Source organism: Dipodomys ordii, unplaced genomic scaffold (assembly GCF_000151885.1).
Source record: "Dipodomys ordii isolate 6190 unplaced genomic scaffold, Dord_2.0 Scaffold43, whole genome shotgun sequence".
NCBI lineage: Eukaryota > Metazoa > Chordata > Mammalia > Rodentia > Heteromyidae > Dipodomys > Dipodomys ordii.
In genome coordinates this window covers 5,641,804-5,647,925 of record NW_012267259.1, presented here as the reverse complement: position 1 = coordinate 5,647,925, position 6,122 = coordinate 5,641,804, and the positions used below count along the sequence as shown (strand labels likewise).

Here is a 6,122-nt window from a genome sequence, read left to right as displayed (position 1 = left end):
AAAACAATCAATAGTGCCTTGTTTTTCACAGAATGATGATTTTTATGAAGATTAGATGTCAAGCCCATAGATATATACTGTGGAGAGCTGCGGGACCCGCAACCAAAGACGGCTGCAAAAGCAACATTGTAGCTAAAATGGCCGCGGCCGCGTGGTGCGGCTGCGACCTAAGATGGCGCGGGCTCCCGCCTTCCCCTGACGAGTGCTCTCTGTAAAAACAACTCCTTATATGGCTATGACTTGGCTCCTAGTTTGCTTCCGTGTTTGCAGCCCTATCGGTATATGCCACGTGGTGCTTCAGGATTGGCCATCCAGGAGGCTTATAACCGGTGCGGGGGTGGATGGGAAGGAGAAGCAGGAAGAAGAAGGAAGAAGTGGGCAGGAGAGAAGTAGGAGAAAAGAAGCTGTAAACAAGGTCCTGAATAAACCGCCTGAAAGAAGAACCTGTTGTCGCGTCATCCTTGCGGGTCGAGGCGGTCGCGACAATATACAATGTAGCACTGGCAATATTTGATTAATAATAAAGTAAAAAATAACTGTTAAACGTAAATCCCACCAATTTATGAGGCTGTGTCTGCCTTCTTAGAAACTGCTCAGCAATTACGTGGGTGGAGCAACTCAGTATCCTGGAATATAACTTTACCTTACAATGATGATCTTGCATTTCTGGATATTAAATACTTGCTTCATAGCAGCTACATCTTTCATTTACTTCATTTACATATATATATATATATATATATATATATATATATATAAATGTGTTCTGGAATTTGTAGGATGAGAACCTTGGAAAAGAGCCTAAAGTTCCATTTTTCAAAGAAGCTTCTCTGCAATAACCTCTGACAACTAAGTCTTGGGTCTCTGCCCTTCTTGGACTTTGTTGGTCTTTGCTCCTACAGTGACTTCACAAATAGTGTCTCCAACCTCAACTTATATCCGCTGCCATCTGCTTTTCACTCTCTGCCTTCTTCTCTCAGTTGTATGAAAGCTTCAATTTCATCCCCATGACAGAAACACTGTAGCTGCTTTTGCTCTTTCTGGCTTGTTCTTTCCTAAAGGATATCTTTTCCACTTAAAGTACTTCCTTGCAGTCACAATAACCTCTCCGCCTTTTAGCTTAATTTTTTAGTGTTGTTTAATCCTTCTACTTTGAACAGTATTTTTTTTCTATGACGAAAGAAGGAAGCAAAACAAAATCTAGCCAGCCTGGCTACACTGTGAGTTTGGGGTTAACCTGGTCAATTTAACACATCTTAGGAAAGCTTTACCATTTCCAATAGCTTCAGAATGCACCTGTTGTTCATTTGCGCTGCTTTTCCTATCATCTCCATCCTGTATCCAATTCATTAGGAAGTCCTGTCAGTCTGCCTTCCACTATTTTCTGAACCAGTCTGCCTCTCTCCATGACCAGGGTTCTAACTTTAATCTTCACCCCTATCTCTGGTCCATCTGGTCTTTTTTTTACTCTGGTTATCCTACAACCAATTGTCATTAGGGAAGCCAGAGAGATTGTTTTGAAAAGATCACTCCTTTAGATCTTAAATGCTCTCACTCATTACAGAAGAACGTTGTTGCTGTTGTTTTCCTGCTAGTTCTGAGGATCCAGTTCATAGCCAAATTCATGCTAGGCAGAAGCTCCATCACTGGGCTACATCTCAGCCCTCATTACAATGAAATAATAAATGCTTGACGTGATGGGTATACTGAATATCTTACAAAATGTACAGTTGTCCCTCAGTTTTTGCAGGTTCCAGGACCCCCAAGAATAGTACTAAAACACTTAAATATATACAATTATTATGCTTCAATGAAAAAATGAAGTAAAAGTTACAATGGAATCCCTTCCCCTGAGGGTCTTTCAGACCACAGAATCATGGAGAACTCTTTAGACCACTTCTGCTATTTTCTGCTTCAAGATATTTTTCTTACTGACACTAAACCATGCTGAATTGTTTGTTTCTTGACTACCATGTCTATCTCCCCACCAATTGGATGGTAATTTCTAAAATAGCAAAAATCTTTCATTACAATTAAGTTCTGGTTTTCAGATCTTAAAAGAGCCTTCAAGTTTGTAGCATGCTCAGTAACTAGCCATTAAGAAAGTTTTTTTAAAAGGAGGCTATAAAGGACACATGTTTTTTTCTCATATGTGCAAATTAGCTCTAAATTTATGAACATGTATGTAAACATATACAGGGTCATATGCATATTTACACAAACATGATAACTAGAGTACGTACAGGGAAGGATACCAATGATAAAACTCTTTTGAACCACTAGCTTATAGCTTTAACAAAATGAGCATCAGAAAGCTAGAACACATGTTGCGAAGGATGATGAGGTCAATGGAGAGGGCAATGGAGGGAGTAGTGTGGATGGATGCAGTCTTAATATTCCATAAATCGAGGGGATTTGGGAGGTTGGGAGAGATAAGGGAGAATGAAGAAAGGATTGACACTGACCAAGAGGCACACGCTGACGTGTTGAATTGAAATCTCTGTGGACAACTACTTAAGCATAATAGAATAATAGATAAATAGGCTCAAGCTAAATCACAGACTTTCTTGTTCTCCCCCTGATAAAAATACAAAAGGCAATATATTGATTAGGACCTTCAACACCTTTGTGACCGGACCTATAATCCTCCTTTCCATATTTCTGCTCTTCCCTGCCTCTGTAGATGCACTCCTTCAGATCCTGGGCAGAGGTTTCTTGCTATTTCTGGAAGATGGCCGGCAACCCCAAGCTTCCTGCTCATTCGGTCTAGGTCTAGGAGGCTCTTCCCCTTCAGATCTCCTCCCTCCCTTGCTCAAGTTAACACGGGCCTATCAAGTCAGGCAAACCTGTCCTACAAAGGCAACCTTAGCAAGCCTTTGCCACCAGCTTTCGTCTCTCTCCTTAGCATTTTTCTGTATGGTCACAAAGACTGAACTTGCTCATCTGGTTTAGTGTTTGTCTACCAGCTCTGTAAGTAAGCTCCATAGGAATGTTCATCTGTTCTGTTCACATAGAATCCCGAACAGTTAGCGGGGCACCAAGGAAGTGAGGGCACTGAAGAGGCTGAAATCTGAGGATTGCGGTTGAAAGCCAGCCTGGGCAGAAAAGTCTGTGAGACTCTTATCTCCAATTAACCTTACCAGAAGACCGGAAGTGGCACTGTGGCTCAAGCGGTATAGCACTGGCCTTGAGTTGAAGAGCTCAGGGACAGTGCCTAGGCCCTGAGTTTAAGCCCCACAACCGACCAAAAAAAAGAAAAAAAGAAAAGGGAGAGGGAGAGAGAGAGAGAGAGAGAATTGTTGAACAAACATATTGAAGATTTATTTATTTTTAGTTAAAAGATGGAACTTATTAAAGATTTGTTTTAGCTATAACAGCATACTCTCAGTACTGTTAATACAGACAGGTGTTCTTCATTTTAAGACTCATGAGAAAAGATCAATATTTACAAAGCATGAATAATGGTCATGAAGGACCTGGAATAAATTAGGTAATGCCCTCCCCTCTGTGTGCAAAATTTATACCAGGTTTGTTATTAGGCTTATTGATGCTGCTGCTTCCAACTTCTATTAATTAAATTCCATATATACGTAATCATGAAATAAAGTATCATTCCCTTTTGAGAGCCATCTCTCCATGGGAACATCTGGTTTGCCCTGCCTGTTTTTATTGCAATTGAGCTCAGTCATCTTGACATTACAATTAATTGCTCCAATGCTGAATTATTGGTTAACCAGCCTTGACAAATCAACACAAGAAACCTGTTATAACAAGAATTACATGTCATAACAAGATAACATTTAATTTAATATATAATAACATATACTATAGCAAGGAATAATTGGAAGACAAATTTTCTGTCTACCTTTTATGCTGTTTTGACCAGCGAGACCAAAACCTTATCAAAAATTTCCAAAAATCAAGGTGGAAAAGAGATGACATTTGTGTTTCCAGAAGAATGATTGAATAAATGAATGGCCATTATGAAACTAGAAGACAGATTTTCATCTAGGGTGGTGTGTCACAGAGTGGAGAAGAACATCACTATTGTTGGGTTCACTTCCCTATCAGGTCAAATGTTCCGGTTCTAGAAATGACCTATGACAAGGGAAATGGGTGGCTGGCTCTCACATTTGACAGATTCCCTTTAATCCTATTTGGCATCTGTGAGAACAGGCTCATCCAGTTTCCACCGAAATGTCTTGTTTTCCTACAATGGTAACATCCTAGGGTTGGCCATGGTCAGATCAGAAGCAGGAAAGGCTCCCACACCGGAAGTAGCGGTAGCCATTCTCCTGCCCATCCATAGGAATTCCCTGACACCTGCAGGAATGGCTGTTCCCAAGGAGGCAGAGGGTAACATTAGCAAAGAAGGAAGCAATGTTGCAGGGATCACAAGCCAGGTACCACTCTTGCTTTGGAAGCACAAAATTGGACTTTGCAGTAGCTTGAGTGTTCAGTAGCTTCAGCTTGTATTATGCTAATGACATGCCTTTTTTCACTGTCAAATTCAAACTTGATAGCTAAACACCATGAATATTCTACCTAAAATAACAAGGGTAAATGCAACTAAAGTGGGAGAAGAAGACATTTCTCTTTGCAGCAGAACGAAGCCCAAAAGTCACAGCTTCGACTGAAGAAAGTACTAAACAATAATTTCTGTGGTTAATAACCCCGAAACGGCCTGTTCCTTGCTGAGCCACGACCTGCAGTCTTGGAGGCTGAGAGTTAAGTCTTGACATACGAAGTCTTGACAAACGTGATAGACGTGTTACAGGTGTGTCTGCTTTAACCCAACAGCTTTTTCCTAGGAAGGCGGCTCTGTTTACTTCACCTGCCTCAATAGTTTCCGGAGGCTTAATTAGATAACACTGTATTGAGTGGAGGCGATCTTGCAAGGGAGTTTATTGTGATTACACACACACACACACACACACACACACACACACACACACACGAAGAGGCAACACAGAGTCGGAATTCAAAAGTATCTGAGCAAAACCTTGGACAACTGAAATGACTCTTGAGTCTAGGAGTCCTTTCCCTCCTACCCTCCGCCCCCCCCCACTTCCCCACAGAAGCACCTAGAAATATCCTGTCACCTGCCTGGCCAGCCACAGCCAGTCCTTTCTCCCCGAGTGAAACTCTGAACACACCATCATCATGTCCCTTCCTGTGAATCACTGTTCTCTGAAACACTGAGGGAAGGAAACGCGCATGGCTGTGCCCAGTTTTTGTTTTGCTTTGCTTTTTTCACCTCCCCTGATCCCCAACCAAACACCCAAACAGGAGTTTGGGGTTGGGAGCGTGGGGGGCGCAGGAGAGCGATGCAGTGGGCATCCCCAGCGGGTCCCCACGGGGCCAGGGGGGCCTGGATCTCCAGGCCTGCGCTCTCCACCCGGCCCCAGCGCCCCGAGTGGGTGGCACAGCCTGATCTGCCACCCAGCCCGCCTCCGTCCCCCAACTCACCAGCCTGCGGGGTTCCCGGGCCGGAAAGCTGGTGTCGGATTTCAGCGCCGTCTCCTTCCCTTTGCTTCCTGCCCTTCCCAGCCCCGGGACTCCGGGGTGGCCACCGCGCGCGCCCAGCCGGAGGTCAGCTTCAGCCGGGGGCGGGGGACGGTGCTGGGCACCGCTCCCAACCTGTGGCTCCGGATCGCCCGACGCCGGGCGGTCCCCGGCCCCCGGTCCTTCAGAATTGCGAGTGGCAGGGGCGGGGAGCACCAGCCCGGGAGTCCGGCGGGACCCGAGTCGGGGATCAGGAAGGTTTGTGTGAGAAGAAGGCGTGTCTGCGTCCCAACGCGGATGTGCCCGGCTCAGCCCGGCCAATGACTCACTCTCAGGCTGCGAGGAGACTCAGACACGCACCGGGCTCCGATGAAATCCCCACGCCGCGGGGCCGCGGGGCGCGGAGCCTTCGCAGCCAGCCCGGTGGCTTATTATGTGTATATCTACTCGTTTGTTTGTGGCCAGGACTGGGGCTGGAACTCAGGGCCTGGACTCTGTCCCTTGGCTCTATTTTTCTTGTTTTCTGCTCAAGGCTTGATCTACAGTTCCACAGCTGGCTCTTACCCCCCCCCCCCGGCCCCCCCCCCCCCCCGCATCTCCCCCCCCTTTGGGCTGGT

General features: G+C 45.2%; 1 protein-coding gene across 1 annotated transcript in view; it reads right to left on the bottom strand.

The window, feature by feature from the left end:
* The window catches only part of Rab27b (RAB27B, member RAS oncogene family), a 57,772-nt gene extending 52,119 nt beyond the window's left edge, over nucleotides 1-5,653 (bottom strand). Inside the window, exon 1 of the mRNA XM_013018917.1 lies at nucleotides 5,470-5,653. The gene's annotated coding sequence lies outside the window, so the exon portion shown is untranslated. The remainder of the gene's footprint in view (nucleotides 1-5,469) is intronic.
* Nucleotides 5,654-6,122: the final 469 nt, after the last annotated feature.